Source organism: Sinohyriopsis cumingii, chromosome 8 (genome assembly GCF_028554795.1).
Source record: "Sinohyriopsis cumingii isolate HCF-2022 chromosome 8, ASM2855479v2, whole genome shotgun sequence".
NCBI lineage: Eukaryota > Metazoa > Mollusca > Bivalvia > Unionida > Unionidae > Sinohyriopsis > Sinohyriopsis cumingii.
In genome coordinates, this window is record NC_142968.1 from 34,634,158 (window position 1) to 34,652,584 (window position 18,427).

The following is an 18,427-nucleotide window of genomic DNA, read 5'->3' on the forward strand; positions in this document are numbered from 1 at the left end:
CGTTATGCATATTTGATTTAATTTATATTTGATTTTATTTAAGTTTTAAAAATCTTTCTATATTTTAATTTCATTATATATCAAAATAATGTAATTGTGTTTACTAGAAATTTGATATTTTCCAGAAAGTTCAGTTTGACCTGACTCTAATAGTAAACACCAAAGTTTGTATATTATGCTGACCTAGTTCCCGACCTTAATTCAGAAATCACTGATAGAAGTAAACAACTTTTTATTTTTATCTTATTCTGAGAGTAAAATGATTGGTTATTGTCAATGTCATAGTGGGACTACTTGATTTTAGACGTAAATACGTCTCGAAAATTCTGGAGAGTTCTCCCTCACTCAGGAATCTGCTTAGCGTTTCAAGTTACTGCAAAACCCTTGTTTATAGAGAAATTCGTCAGTGGGGGCTTTTTAGTTACACTAGAAAGTGTCTATTGTGTTAGTTTTTAGTTTTAATTTTAATTCAAATTATTTGGTTTCAAAAAGATTAATACTTTTTTCCTGGAATATTTGAGTGCTCATAAAGAATTATTGGAAAAAGACCTTTAATTAAATTTTATTCTAAAATTCAAAAAGCGGAATATTATTACCTGTGGAATAGAAAAGAACTGCAAACGATACAACACCATACTGACTACGGTATACGTCATCGCCTTCCATTTTGGATTCTTCATCGGGACTCGAACTTTAATTCATTTGAACATTTTATTGTTAGGACTTCTAAAGTATATTTCGTAATCGTGGATTATTCTTGGATTATTTTTGGATTTGATTCTTAAAACCGTAATTTATTCTTCTTTTCATTTTTTATACTACCCTTTCAAGGGAAAAAAATTATTTGTTAAATTGTTCAAATCACCCTTTCAGTTGTTACTGTTTATTAGAGCCTAAACACGTAACATAAGAACTGGGTGCACATCCTCAGATATATAAATTTTGGCGACAATATTTCAGACAACTTTGTTTTTTTGAAATTTGAATTCCCCTAGTTTTTGAACTCTTTAGTGAAATCGGAAAGCTTTTTCTAAAATGTCATCAAAACTGGAAACATTTCTTATGTCGCCTGTTTAGATTCGAATAAATAGTAACACAAGAAAGAGCGAAAACAGCAAGCTTTGAAAAAATACAGTAATTTATTCGCTTGGAAAAAATTATGTAAAAATGAAAAAATATGAACTTACGATTTTATAGAATCAAATTAAAAAATAATCCAAGAATAATCCCGAATAAAACTTTAGTAGTCCTAATAACAAAATGTTCTACTGGTTTCAACTTCGAATCCCGACGAAGAATCCAAGATCGAAGACGATGACGTATGCTGTGATCTGTAGTGTTGAAGTCTACTGTTCCTTGTAGAAACAAGAATTATCACTCCGGTTTTGGATAGCTGAATATATTTTTATAACAATAAAATGTCTTTGTTCAACAATTTTACATGAGCACACTTATTTTCCAGAAAAATAACAGAATAAATTCTTTTGAATCCAAGTAATTTGAAATAACTCCAAACAGCACAATATATAACAGCCAGTGTAACAGCACAGAGTCTACTGAGAATAATTCTCTAAAACATAGGATATATGTCTTCTAAACGAAAAAGAGGGGTCATGTTCTCGAAGCTCATAGAAATAAGATACTTGTTTAAGGTCACGTACACCCAGTTTCAGAGTCTGACAAAAACCAATCATTTTACTCTTAAAAAATTACAAACTTAAAAATATTGTTTACATCTTAAACACGAAGTCCCATCATGACCTCGACAACAACCAAACATTTTAAATTAAATAGAACTTGTTTACGTGTTTGCTACAAATTATGAAACAAGGTCAGGATTGAGATCAACACCTGGTATTTATAAACAATCAAGGTCAAATTATTTTCTAGTGAATAAATTTACAATACCATATCATGTAATCAATTTTTTTAAAACGACAAACAATTAAATTGAAATAAACATATATTAAATCAGATATAGTTTGATCAAATATACATAACACTTCCGCCCAAAAGGAAAAGAAAGATTTATACATTAAGCTTTCTTTTTACCACAAACTAATTATACATGAGATTAAAAAGAACTTATATAAATTACACAGTAGTGTACATGAAATAATACATTGTTATACGCGGGAAAGTGCTTCTGCTATTAAATTATCTTTTCTCTTGATGTGCCTGGTGTCAAGATTATATTCCTGTAATAACTCTACCTTAATAGTCTTTGATATATATTTTTCATCTTGCCGATAAAAGTAAGGGGGTTGTGGTCACTAAACACAATACTCGAAGAAGGAGCTGAACTAATGTAATCTTCAAATTGTTGTTGTTGTTGTTGTTGTGGGGTTTAACGCCATTTTTCAGCACACGATATGCTATGCATGGCGGCCAGTATTAATGGTGGAGGAAGAACCCGGGAAAACCCCGGGAAGAACCACCGATCCACCAGAAGCAACTGGCAAGCTTTCTCACATATCCCAAATTGGCCGAATCCTAGACTCGAACCCACGCAGACAGAGATGAGATAGTAGTAATCCGTAACGGAGAGCACTTTAGACCACTCGGCGACTCGGGGCCCCCTCAAAATGTTGTTATACCAATATCAAAGCCAAACATTGCTTCTCGATTGTTGAATAATTTCTTTGGTGCTTATTTAATTTCTTAGAAAAATAGCACACTGGATGATGAATACTAATTTTCTTCTTCTTGAATCACAACCGCGCCAACCCCAACATCACTTGCATGAAAAGTCAGTTTAAAAGATTGGCTGAAATTTGGAGTTGTAAGGACTGGTGCGCTTTTAAGTATGGCTTTCAACTTGTCAAAAGCCTCCTGATATTTTTCAGTCCAAAGGAACTCGTTTTCCTTACTCAATAAATTTGTCAGGATTATAGCAATTAAAGAAAAATTGCAACAAAATAGTTCCATTTTCAAAACGGCTCGACACACATCGTTCAGTTTGTGACATAATTAAGAAAATGCAATAAGTGTTCGCCAATATGGACGTCTGGACAAATACCGTCTAGATGTGCCGTATTGCATTCGGATAGTCTTGGTTTTCACCACTGACCGAAAGGTAAGATCTGTACAACCTCTAGTCCGCAGTAAATATCGTTAATGTACATTGTGATGCGTTTCAATTTTGGTGGCAAAAATAAATATTGATTTTGGTAAATTTGGTACTGATTGCTGTTATATTGTTGCACAGTGCATTGATAACTCCTGAAACATACTTACTGTTGAACTACAGACTCGAGCTTGTTCGGATCTTACCTTTCAGTCAATGGTGAAATCCAAGACTGACCGAATGCAAAACGGCACTTCTAGACAGCTTTTGTCCACGCGTCAGATTCTGCGAACAATTATTGCATTTTCTCCATTATGTCACAAACTGAACGAAGTGTGTCGATCTGTTTTGAAAATTGAACTATTCATGATTACGACAGGAGCAGCAGAGAGAGTGGGCCCACCAACTATTTCGTTTCAACAGAACCCCTATCAAAAACATTTCTGATAGAAGTTCTTATTTCACAAAATAAACCCTTCTATCCTGAAACTATGATGACTAAATCCTCTTTTCTGGCTAGAAGGGTTATTTCGACAGCGATAACTCACTATAAAAAGAGTTTCTTCACGGGGAAGGGGGGGGGGGGCACGACGAAACTCTTGGTGGCTCAGTCTCTCTGCTGCTATCATGTAAAATATTTTAGGATTTCTGTTGTGAATTAAAAATTCGGGTTAACAATAATGGCCAACATTGGAGAAGCATATTCTGCTAGACTAGTTCGAGAGCGACTAGAAGCAATAAAAAATTTCTTCCTGTGCGAGATAGTGTCAGAGAAAAATTACAGCAGAGACAGCAAATTCAGGAAGGTTTCGCAACGACCACAGGGGAATTATTTAAACCTATCACTGCAGTCACTGGAAAGGTTTTAACTGCTATCAAAGGAAGAACTCCTGAAGAGGCTGCAATTGAGGGTGGAAAACCAGAGCAGGGTTTGCTTCAAGCAATAAAACAACTTAGTGAACAACAAGTAGCAGCCGCAGCTGATCCAGGTGCAGTAGGTCCACTTGCAACTGTCAAGGAAACATTTATTAAAAAAATTTACCGAAGATGGTATCGACGAAATAAGAAATATTCCACTGAGTAACATAAAGGAACTTCAACAGTTTTCTGTTTGGATCGTCGAAAATTATCGTCGCAGACATGAATTTCTAAAACCAGAAGCTGTCAAGGGCATGTCTCAAGCTGAGTGGGCTGATTATGTGTATAAAATAAATCGAGGTCTTCCCCGAATATTAAAAGGTGGTGATACTTATAATTTTATAAAAACAGGTATAATTGGGTATAATAAAGATCTGAGAGATCAAGCAGAAAAAATAAAGGAAGATAAAAGAATCGCGAAAATGCAAGCGAAGGAAACGCGAAAGAAAGTTACAGCAGAGAGAGATCAATCACCGCCACCTGAACCACCTAAACGAAAAGGAAAACCTAAAAAAGAGAAACCAGCGCCGTCTTACTCTGATCTTCCAGAGGGAGATGTTTTTGAAGAATTGAAGTTGGAACCTAAAACCGGATCGGGTTTTATTACTTGTCCTGATAATATCATCAATGATGTATCACGGCTAGAAGTTCTCATCGGAGGAAAACGTGCCGGAAATAACTCTCCGGAAATAATTAATGAAGCCGAAGATATTTGTCAGCGACTATTTCAACGTGGTATCATGGATACTCATATCTACCGTGAACTTATTAATGAACCCGCAGACGGTTACTACAGCGACTGAAGGTCACAGTAATTTTAGTTAGAGAAACAGCAATTGAATAACATGATTATACACAACGCTCAACCCATTCCAGTCAGAGTAGTAAATTCACGATTACCGGTCTATCAAGTAACATACGGAGATGGTCTCGGTGATATTGTTACTGGTTTGTTTAGAAGAATGGCCCCCAAGGCGTTACCGATTGCAAAACAATTGGCGATGAAGGCTATTGATGTTGTTAAGGATAAAGCTATTGGAACTGCTGGTAATCTTGCCGGAAAAGCATTTACGTCAGTCAGGGATAGACTGTCACTGTTAGCACGCAGACCAAAAGCGGTTAAACCACCATCAGTAAAATTACCGAGCACTGAAACTATGTCCGCGGATGTCAGTAAAGTAATAAATGAAGCCGCAAATCAAAAACTCACATCTCTTGTAACTCAACAACCCGAACAAATAAATACGAGTCTGATATCAGGAAGTGGTCTTCGTTTTAGACGTCGATAATTTATATAAAATGTTCAAACGAGTATCAGATCCAGCGTTCGATATGGATGCACCAATACTTAAAGATGTGTCTGTGCGCGATTATCAGTATTATTCTTATGAAGCAAGATCACCCAATCAGCGTGGACGAATTGAATTACAAGTGCATGATACAAGTAGATATTTCTTACCCGCTGAAGCATTCCTTGAAGTCACGGGTGAAGTTGTAACAGATGTTCCCCTTAATACACCATACGGAGCTAATTTTCGAGTTGGTTTTGTTAACAACGGCATCATGGCACTATTCAGAAGTGCTTCATATAACATAGATGGAAAGGAAATTGAAACGATTCAGGATAACGTTGACGTTGCTACAACAATTATCGGATTAGCACGATACTCAGATGATTACACTAGATCAGCTGGTCCGACTATGATGTTCACTAAGGATAATTCTGATCATCCTGAACACAATAACGTTACTACAGGTAATGTAAGAAACGCAGCTGGAGATAATACAACTCCCGCAACTCGATGAATGCAAATTACAATCTTGGTTTTGCTACACGTAAATCGATGTTATCAGGTAATCGTAGAAGATTTTCATGTGCAATTCCGCTGTCTCACATCTTTGGATTTTGCAGAGGTGTCAAAAAGGTTATTTTTGGAGCCAAGCATACAGTTGTACTTGTTAGAAAAGGTGATGATAACGACGCTATCTGGCGAGAAGGTGATGATCCTGCTGTTAATGCTGGTAAAGTAATATTATTCAAGATTGCGTTGTGGATGCCAGTAATGTCCCCATCGTTAGCTGAAGAGCAACGGTTACTCTCTTTCATGGACACAGATTCCATTCAGGGCGCCGATGCTGGGCAATTCACGTGGCACATAGCATCACAGCAGGGGGTGTCAGCACCACGACATATTTTCGTAGCACTCCAGGCTAACGCAAGAGTAAATAGTCAAATACGTTCGCATATGATATTTGACAAACTTGCTGTCTCTGAAGTTTCGCTGCGAATAAACGGACATCAAGAACCATCCGAGGATATAGTGATAGATTTTGAAAATGATCAAGTTGCACGTGCGTATCATCGTCTGATGTCATTTATGGGACGTAATCAAAATATTGATACCGGCTTGCAGATATCACAGTTGGATTTCACAACGTTGTATCCGATTTATTACTTTTCGCTGGAACATCTTGATCTAACCAAACACTCAGTCGTTGATATACATTTCAAGGCTAACGTTGGTGAGTTTCCCGCCGCAGATGCTGGTCCACCTGCAATTCCTGGTGGTTTTAGAGCAATCGCTGTCATAATTTCCGATAAAGCAATGCTACTTGAAGGTGTTGGTGGACGAATGAGAGTCATCGATGCTCCAGTGGAAAATATGTAACATTGCTAGCAGCAACGTGTAAACAATTAGATCAATCTCGTATTAAATAAAATGTCATACAGTTACGTTAATGTGTCACTGACTCCTGGTCAGGTGAAGAAATTACAATCGAAAAACGCGAGCACATGTGGGACATCAATAACACTAAAACACGATCAGCTAGCGGGTGGTTCAAACAAACTGTCATTGACTAAAACTCAGCTAAACCATTTCAATAAAGCGAAAAAATCAGCGACTGGAGTTCGACTTGATCTCTCTCCGGCCGCGGTCAAAGATATGGTCAAAAAGACCGGCGGAATACTTCCATTTCTTCCAATAATTGCCGCAGCACTAGCACCAGCAGCAGCCTCAGCAGCAAAGGCAGCCGCGTTAGGAGCAGTTGGAACCGCTGCTGGAATGGCACTAAAGAAAGCCACCGGGAAAGGATACAAAAAAAGGGATCCGGTCTAAGACTTCCAGGAACTCCGGCATCAAAAAAGTTCTAAGTGTTTTCGAAAACGCTAGCGTAAAAACACAAAGTGTTTCCACACCGTTGTTGAAGCTTCCAGCGAGTAATTTTGATTTGCTTGATGCTGTTGCGCAGTTACTTATAAAGAATTTCAGAGGTGTATTTATGCGAGATGAATTACCAGCACGACCGAACAGCACAGAAACCGGTATTATTAATCTCGACAACCGGGAAGGTCCTGGAACTCACTGGGTTGCTTACGCGATCGATCCACGTGGAATTATCTATTTTGACTCGTACGGGCTAGCACCGCCAGTTGAGTTTCTCAGGTACGTCCAAAGATTTTCCAAGAAATCCGAAGGATTTCCAATTCCAGTTTGGCAGTCAACGTTACCAACACAAACACTGATTGATCCTCCGATATGCGGTCGTGAAGCATTAAATGTTCTTGATGCGATCTCGAAATCAGCGAGTCCTCCTCACAAAGTCGTGCATGAATACACCACAGATGTGATTTCCAAATTTAAACAACCCCATAACAGATAATGGTTGATATTTACGGAAGATCAAGCAGAACCAAGGAAGAAAAAAAAAGATATCGATTTATCGAAGTATGCGACCAAAGATGAAATTGATGATCTTTTAAATCTAACCGGGATAGACCCAGATGAGGTTGTTATTTTTCAGGACAGGCACGGCAAGCTAAGAACCAGTAACATTAAGTGGAATGACATAATTCGCAGGGTTATTGGAGCTGTCACGGACAACATCGTTGTATTCACTGACAGCGGCAGAATCAGAGATTCGTCGATATCAATTGCGATGCTGCGAGATGATGCACGAAAAGTCGCAACGGAGCGTATCGCGAAGACCGGTGATACAATGACAGGTGAACTCAACATGAACAGCAACAAAATAACCGTGGTAGCGACACCGGAAGGTCCCGAAGATACCACAAACAAACAATACGTAGACACCGTTGACGGTAAACTAACTACGTTGCGGGCTGAGTATGATGTTCACGTGGGCGCGTTTACAAGATTTCGAAGAAACTTTCAAAAAAATGGTGAGACCGTGGATAAGTTCTTTGGGGCTCCTCCAGTCGTCGATGTAAAAATTTCTGAAATCAAGACCAACATTGACACGATCAAACAAACACAGCAAGATATCGTATCGGGTATTCCTGATATCGTTAACAAAACCAGTCTGATTAAAGTCCCCACTGGAGTTACCCGCGGGCATATCACCAACATCGTATTCACGGTATCATCGGGATTCGCAACATGGTCCCGACAAAATAATACTATCAAATATACAGCAACAGCCACCGGCGTGTACAGGTTGTTTGTGTTTTCAGCCGCTAAATTTGAAATCTTCACAACATATCCCTGGAGACATTCCACTGATAAGTATTCGGGGGTTGTAACTATAATACTAAACAGCGGAACCGAACAAATATTTATACTTGAAGCCGCAGACAAGAAATTAACCGCAACATCCTACTGGTGGTGTTTGGAATTCGTCGCAGAAACGCCTCAATTGGTTACCCTGTGATTTAGTCACAACGAATAATAATAAAAATGAAATCAGCATCAACCACAACATTAGATGCCCAGCAATACCGGTATGATCAGGTACGCGAATGGCAATCAACGTTGAAAAACACCATTGACAGATGAGCAACAAAAATAAAAAAATACAAACGGCGTGTGACCGCGCTGGACACAATAGTGTATTCGGTATCCGCGGTAGTTGCATCCACGGGTGTGCTATTGTCTGCGTTAACTCCGGTAACGACCGCAATCTCGATCACAATCACAATTTCAGCATCAACGACGATTGCAGGAGTTGCCAACATCATCGCGAAAAAAATATCCTCGTGCGCGACAACAAAATTACACGAATACATGTTGATGGCCAACGCGGCCAACAGCGCCTACTCGAAATTGTCCTCGTTGATATCTTCCAGCCTTGACGATACAATAATATCAGATTCCGAATTCACGCTGATGTCCGGTATATACAACGATTACGAGCGCGCAGCGAATATTGATTTGAAAACGATGAAGATAAATAATGACGGAGACACTTCAGCATCGAGCGCTGCTCGACATAGTCGCGAATACAGCTCCGGTAAGGACCACAATGATATCAATATCGTCGACGCAACCAGAGTTCAGCATTAATTTTCCAACTGAAATTCCAGTAAGTGAAATCGCGTTGGCACAATTACGAGTATATCACAGTTGGCCCAACATCAGGTCGACATCATTTCACGGACAATCGCCGAATAACTCATTTGTTTTTTCGTATCAGAATAACGCTGATGGAACCCCAGATTGGAACGTCATTGCGTTACCCACTGGGAGTTATCAGATAGAAGAAATCAACAAAGAAATACAGCGTCAAATAAAATGTGTCACCGGAAAAGAATCAAAGATTAGTATATCAGCACACGAGCCAACGCTGTCAACGGTCATCGAAATCTCAACACCGGGTTACCACGTAGACATTTATAACAGTTCAATCAGAACCGTGCTAGGGTGGCCAACGGAAAAACCTGATGTAAAACCGCGTCTACCAGAACCTGTAAAATCCGATTATTACACAAATACCATGTCATATCATGAAATTCTACCACGTTACGCGAGTTCGTTAAGAATCATGAAGAACCCAGCACATAAAGAAACTTATATCGATCGTTTAGAAAGTCGCGGAGAAACGGTGCCAGGTTGGGAATTCATCCCTTGGGTATTTACCAACGCGAAGAACATCACTCCTCAGGATATCGAAGAGAATTTTAATCAATTTAGCCAGTTATTTAAAACACAACTTAAAATTCTACAACAATCCCTTCAGGAACATATTTCTGATTTATACAGTCCACGTAACAAAATCATTAAACATATTGAGATAATAAATCAAATAATCGACGACATGAGATATTATAACCGGCGACTGGTTCAGATGGTAATTGATGCTTCCGAGAAGAAAAATTTTCTGGAGTTTTATAAAATAACCGAAGCTGAATTAAAAATTTTTAGATTTTCCGGTTATGTTGTCCCTGAGATGTTAACGTCGTTATCCACGTTGTTGGATCAATCCTTCGAGGATATCATGACAGCGCACAAGCAATCATTCCCGGAACCTAGTATCCTCAGCGTTGACAATTCCACGAGCGGTGATGGCCGGCATATTTCTCCGGGCATCGTAGCAATCACTGATGTCGTTGCGGTCAATCTTGTATGTGACGTAATCGATGGCAGTTACAGCGTAACCACGACGGAATCTAATCAAGCCCAGCAAGGGTTTATACTATACTCATTTACTCCTAGAGAACCACCTGGATTTTTGATTGTGCAAGAACCAATCAATCCAGTATTTCTGCGGTGTCATAACGATACCCTGACAAGGATAAATTTTAAAGTCACTGACCAACAACATAGACTTTTGGACCTGCGTGGGGAGACGGTTAGTATTAATCTGCTGGTGAAATCCTGAAAAATCTTCGATTTTTTCAAGGATTTTCGTCGTGAAAAGACGAAGTATTTTTTAAGGACTTTCAATTAGCGATATCATATCATAATAATGTCCAAAAAATCTTCGAATTACCAGAAGTATGATTCCGATGAAGATGAAAATGTCTCCGACATTTCCACTGACAGTGAAACACAAATTGATTTTGACAGTGATTGTGAAACACAAAGTGTTTCCATTGTCAGTGATGAAGATGTCTCTGACAGTGATTGTGAATCACAAAGTGATTCTGATGATAGCCCCGTTGGCGTTTCCAACGACATCACCATCAGCGACAGCACTGTCGTAATAAATTATATTAAATGAACGCGAAAATAATAGTATGTATCAGCACGTGAAATGTTCCATCGTTGACAAGCACGCGCTTGAAGAATTCATCCGAAAAATATTTACCGGAAATCATTTCCCGGGCGTTGTTAAAATAATCATCGATAAGTACGGCAATGATGACATTTTACTGACAGATTTTCAGCTGAAGCAACTCCGCGAAAACAATATCACGATGATTACTTGTGACGCAGACCAAATCCTTAATGTTGCTCACTCGTGCATTTCACGGGATCATCTCGATAAGATCCTGCAGTGAAAATCCTTTAGGATTTTTAAAAATGTCGAAGACATTTCCATCCTGAAATTCGAAGAATTTCAAAAATATTTTATTTATATATATTTTTTTACCACTGACAATTTTGCTGATTTTCATAGGGTATTTGCTAGTAAAATTTAACAAAACAGACCAAAGTCACAGATTTGATAGGGTAATTGCCAGTAAAATTTAACAAAACAGACCAAAGTCACGGATTTTGTGGGGTATTTGCTAGTAAAAATTAACAAAACAGACCAAAATCACGGATTTGATGGGGTATTTGCTAGTAAAAATTAACAAAATCGGACAGTTGCAGAATTTTACATTAATATTAATTTTTTCACTGACAATTTTCGCTGGTATTTTGCTATGAAAACCAACGAAATCGGACAGTTGCATAATTTACACAGTAAAAAAAATATTACTTTTTTTTTACTTCCTTGACTTTGTCAAGGATTTCACTTCCTTGATGAAATCAAGGTACTTGACTTCGTCAAGGAAATCAAGGTGAGGTATTTACTTCCCGTTGACTTCGTGAATGACTTCGTCATCCGTGACAAAGCTATCATTGCTTTCATCCTTGATTTCATCAACAGACATACAATGCTTTAATTTCCGGACCCGATTGTTAATTATCTTCCTTGTTTCATACTCGGCTGCCAGTGCCAGCCTGATCTTTTCGATTGCACGAGACAGTGGAACAAATTCATTTATTTGTGTCTCCGCTACGCTGGCTAGCGATTTATACAAATTATTTTGGATCATCTTTATGAATCGATATTGAGTAGGAAGAATATAACGCCCTGCGCACTTAGCTTCGTATAATGATTCAAAATCTGACAGAATAGTTTCAACATTTAGTAATATTTTAAATCCTTGTTTTTCTAATTTTTGAATAGCATCAATCACATTATTGATATTTTCTTGATTCATATTTATATATATTTTTAAATATTTAAAATAAAAAAATAAACAGCAGTCATTGATGAGCGGTTAGTCTTATACTGGCTTTCAGACTTGATTTTGTCACTTTGTGTTGAAACACTTTGTGTTTTGTTTTTTATTTTTCAGATTTTTTTATCTCAGTCTTACAGAGCTTTTCCATAGCTTCTCGGCATCCTCGTGATCGGTTCTTTTAGCCATTTGGTTTTTTGACCGTAGAGCTTATACATCCAATGACTGCTGTTTATTTTTGGGAGCTCCATGTGCATATATCCCCCCTAAATAGAATCCCAGGGGTAAAACGTACCTCCACGATTCGACGACGAGGAGGATAATGCACACAAGGCCCTGCTGGAGCCCCCAACTATTATAAAAACCCTATAAATCGGGCCCGTCGAACAATATGTATGTAACGAGGATTCGAACATGACATTTGATAGCGCCGGGACGAAAGTCAAACGCGTTATCATTGTGCCACTTTCCAATCTGATAATACAGGGTTTAAAAAATACTTATCTACCTGTGAAATCAGGTGGGTTATTTACTTCCTTGTGCAGAAAATCGTCTGCTCGTTACCTGTGAATGCGGAAGTGTTAACGCGCTGTCATCCTTGACGCTGTCAAGGTAACAACCTTGACAAAGTCAAGGGGGAAATAATTGTATCATTGATTTTCACACAGTCACTGCAGAGTTATCTACATAATAAAATATAATCCAGCTATCAAACCTATTTGAAAAGGTTGATTTGATAACATTTTCTGCGACACGTTGAACCGAACGCGGTTCAATACCAAAATACTTCGCAGCTAAGCTCATTGAGCGAAATATATTTTCTTTGTTAGTATTTTTGTTGAGAGATCTGACAGCTCTTGGAATTTTTGCAAATTTACCAGTGCCACCTCGTGCAGAATTCTCACTCTGAGTAATGGCTTGCAAATTCTGAAGAGAGTTATTAAGTTTATTATTATCTTTATGATCAATTACAAGACCTTTTTTGATCTCTCCGTTAAATACCTCAAACACAAACCTGTGAATATGATAGTTTTTACCCCCAGCAACCTTAAATTGGAGATAACCAGCATTATTAACAGTACCAACTGGTTTTTTCAATCTGCAGTGTCTCACTATTCCCTGTCGTGATGCTTCATAATTTTTAATGGTTGGATGTGAGACAAATTCTTGGCTCATTTATATAATAATGTATTTGTCTAATTTATAATTTGTCTGAAAACCTAGTTATATAATCACTCTCGGATTTTAGCGCGTCTCCGTTATTTTTTTTATTGTAATATCGCTTGAGTTCACGGTATCGTTTCCCCTCACACCCCGCACATAATTGTGTTTTACCCCTGACACCAATGCCACATCGCAGGCAACGAATAGGTCCTGTGCTTCCTCGTTTGATGCTCTGTATATGTTCACCGCAGAATTCTTTCCTGCAGGGCTTACCACAGACTGTTACGGATCCAACTTTTAACCATCTGCAGTTGTTCATTGTATATATAATATTTTCTTATTTAAATATTTGTCTTAAATATAATGGAAGAGTTTTCGAAATTAACCGCATTTGGCGCCGGGAGATTCGATCTTGACAGGCTAAACCCGGATCCACGACGACGGCATCTAACTGATCTGTTTAATATTATCAACGAGGGTAAAAAAGAATTCCACGACGACGGCGCATCTCATGTATGGTCGCCATTTAAAATTATCCGCGACGCTAACGAGGTCAATATCATTGACGAACTCTTCTTCGGTGATGAGGTCATCATCGATGCTACAATGACTGATGCCCGAGCAAAAACAATTATTGATTATATTAATTTTCATCAACGTGACAAGAAATATTTTTTCAGAATAAAATTTATCGTGAAAGTGCAAGCACTTTCCAAAGTAGATTCCGATACGTGGATTATCCGTGACAAACTCGATCCTGTTCTTGCTAACGGAAAGACCGCTCTGTTAAGCAGCAATTGTAAACCAGGAATGTTGACCGGGATTGATAAACCATATTACGCTCGAGCGTATCCTGTAACCGCAGTCATTTATGGAATATACCCGGTAAAAAAACCAAAAATTGATAAACTCGCTCCGATGCGAATGACTGCGTCGACGTTGAATTGTGTAACCCGAGAGAGTAATGGAACATTTTAAAAACGCAAAACGAGGAAACCGTTTAACCGATCTGCGACGTGAAAAAATAACATCATGGGGTGAATCGGTTAAGAATACAGGGGCAACAATAAATGATGTTGCTGCGCTATCAAGTAAATTAAAATGCTCAATAACAGTAAAAACACTAACCGGAGAGATATTATACAGTTCGAAGCATTAAAAAAAGTCAGGAACACCGATTGAAATTATTGATCATAATTCGCACGCGTGGACTGATGCGGTTACAATATTTCCACGAGACCGTGTTGTCAAGTTTTATTCTGGAAACATATACGAGGTTATTTACGCGCTGAGTAAAACCGACCCTGTGTCGATGTGGTTATTTAGGAGCTCCGAAGATTCCGAGTATGATCAATTTGTGAGACCCAACGGAGAATTATACAGAACAGAATCGTTGCACCAACAAATGAAAAAACTCCCAAAAATGTATATGAAGGATGCTAGCGATGAGCAGTTATTGATTAATTGTTTTACAGTTCCAAGTGTTGCCGCTCACGCCTCCAGAGAAAGAAATTCGTGGAGACCAACCCGAAGTCAGTTTCTTTCGGATATACAATTAAGTTGTGTCGAGTATGGTCATGGCGGGTTGTGGAATACCCGATATGACTACCGGGATATGATTTCCGTAGATATGATTGCCTGCTACCCAGGAAGCTTTCTCGGAAACGGCGAGTGCCGCGAATACTTTGCGCGGTTTGGACATCCCACGAACTCGATGACACGAGTCGCCGTAAACGGTGTTTTACCCGACGCTGACCTGACAGGATTTACTCGTGTGACTTCGTTTGAATTCGCCACGGGACTTCATCCGATTTGTTATGTTTGGTTTGGCAGACACTTCGTCGAAAAGCGCTGGGTACCAATAGTGTTATTGCGATACATGCTTGACAGCGGCATACCGGTATCGTTGACTGTCAGCGAAGCAATCATATGTTATCGACCGCAGACCTCAGTTTGGTTACCAACACCAGAACGTGTAACTCTCGATAAAGTTATCGAAGAATGGACACAAGCACGTCCAGAAACTCCTATTGATGCTATCCGCGAAGGAGCTCCTGAAATTCTCAAGATTAAACTCAAAAACAGTGAAATCACAGCGAAAGATCTTGGACGAAGAATAATCGGTAAATTTACTCAGGGTGCAGCATTTGATCATAAAATGCATCACTCGCGGTTGATTATCGATGAAGCTGAATTGGATTTTATAATCGCCGACGCGGTTGTCAGAGACATATTTTGTAACAGGGAGGATGTGTTCTTGTCCGACGGGAAAAAGTTGGGCACAGTTGTAAGTTATATCGACTGAGAATCGCCTCAATACACACATTTGAGATCTTCAATGCTGGCTTATGTTTCTATAAATTTGTTATCGATGGTAAATCGATTTCCTGACACCGCAGTCAGAGTTGCCAAGAAGTATTCAGAATCACTGACTGGTATAATGAAATTCTGCGGCGGAGATGAATGGGGTTCGTGGAGAATAAAAGCGGAGATGTTACACGAGTATTGTGAATCCGCTGATGTTGCAACAGAGGATGATTATTATAAATCAACGATGCCAGAAATATCTTCTGCACCGTCTGTGGATGATCCAATCACCAGACACAAAACTGTTTATTTGAACGGGCCGGGCGGGTCTGGTAAAACAACTCGAGCGATTGAATTATTTCGAAATTCAGATATGATTGTGCTAACACCTACACACAGACTTGCCAGGGAGTTGAAACAACGAGGAGTCAATTCTTGTACTTATCACAGCTTTTTCAAATACAGCGGCGGTACGTGGACGCCAGATCGAATGGGAACAAAATATATCAATGATATAATAATTTGGGATGAGATATGTACGGTACCGCTGGAAACGTTAAAAACATTTCTTGATTGGCTGTTAACGAAAAATACAGCAGTGATTATGTGCGGCGATCACGGTCAACCACCTCCGTTTGTCGGCGCATCTCCGCATGATTGGCTGAGGAATTTTGTTGATTATCACGAAGAAGTGTCTGATGATTACCGAGCACTTGATGCAACGCTGAAAGAATTTAAAACACTAATCAGGCTACAACCGAATAAAATTCAATGTGAAATCATGCGTGAGATGATTCCTGAAACTTCGATGAGTGACATTTTACGAGTGTGGAAACCAGACGATTTGATAGTGGCAAGTAGAAAGATAGTCAGAGACACACTTCAACAAGAGCTATTTCGGTTACAAAAAAAAAAGTTTCCAATGCTGCCAACGCCGTTATGTTATAGACCAACTGATACGCGGTTACAAAATATAGATGTTGATATTCCAGGAAAGACAGAGAAACAGAATTTAGTATTGAATGATATTGTGTTAGTTGACATCGATGCTGACGAGGATGCACTAGCGATGAATAAATCTCCGTGGACGCTAGGATACCCAATGACCATTCATTGTTCTCAAGGACTGACTATTTCAGATACAACTGTCTGGATCATTGATGATCGAATCGAATGGTCAAACTTAGTTTACTTAGCGGTGTCCAGAGTCAGAAGAATATCTCAACTGCGAAGAATTGTCTTGAAAAATCCTTCGGATTTTCATTCAAACGCTGATAGCGATGAAAACAATAGCATCACCGATGGTGATGTAATAAGAAAAAAACTCGCCGGTTACAAACAGAGTGACAAAAAAAAAATCGCGATTTTGATCTTGATGTTGACTTCGTTGTTGCGTTGAAATAACAACAGAATAATCACTGCGCGAGCTGTAATTGTATAATGCTATGGCAGTATTCGAATAAAAATTCAAGACAATTTACCGTAGACAGAAAAGATAACAATCGCGGTCATACACGTGATAATGTCATGTTGACCTGTCTTGAGTGTAATCGACGTCGGGGCGCCAGTGCTAGTTAAGTCACTTCAGTGATTTTGGCGGCAATTGTGTATCCTCGGGAATTACCTGAAGTTGCTCACGTGTGAATCCGCGTTGAGGAGCAGTTGAATCCAACCTGTAGATTACTGGTCTGCCAGTGGATCTTGTCACGGTGGATATCTTATGTGTGGTAACACTCCAAATGGGATCAGTCGCTCTTCGTTTACCACCTTCAAGTTCGCCTGGTTCGTATAAATATCTAACTGTGACATTACCCAACACTGGCTGTGTTGAAATATTATTTCGTTGTATTTGTATATATTTTTGAAAAACACCTTGTGTTTTCGTGATCGCGATGGAAGGTTTCATGTTGGTTGTTCGAGTTATTTCATTATTTAGCGCAGCTATCACGCTTGGTAATCTTGCAACCCATTCGCGCGATCTCGTATCTTGAATAAATTCCTTTGCGTATTGATATACAAATAATCTTTCGGCGAGTGTTCGATTAAATCTCTCAACAATTGCCTGATCACGGTGAATTTCAGTATGTCCTCGTCGTATGGTGACGTTATGTTGTTTCATCAACGATGATACTGCACCTTGAAATTCTTTGCCAGGATCAACTTGTAGCAGATGTGGCCATCGCAGAGGTCCTCGCCGATAAATTCTTTCAAACGCAGAAGCAACCTCAGATGATGTTTTAGTCGTTAACGGTTCCGCATCTTTGTTTCTACTGGCAACATCAACTATGGTTAACGCGTACTTGTATGTGCGTCTTCGGATAGTATCATGTGGCAGAAATAATATATCAGCCTGATGAACCTCATTTGGTACACTAACATCGAAATGCGCGAAGTGAATTTGTTTAGGGCGCGGTAGATAAATTTGCCATATTGCCTGTCGGGATAACCAATTTTTGGCAACCGCGCGTGTTACTGATGCCGAGCTGGCAAGTTTATCAATTGCTGCGCTACCTCTCCAGTATCCGCTTGGGGAATAATAAATCGACTCCATTGGAAATGCTTGCATTGTTATTAATTACCTAGCGCCTAATACAAGTTTAGATTTCATTGCGGATTTTATCAACCAGGATGCTAACTTTTCCTTGAAAGATTTATCAGGGATGGCATTTAACGCGTGAATTAATTTCACGTCCGCGAGATGGCGCTGTTGCAAATCTTTGCTTCGGTAAGCTACATCATGAGCATGGCACGCTGCATCGATAGCGTTTATCGGATAC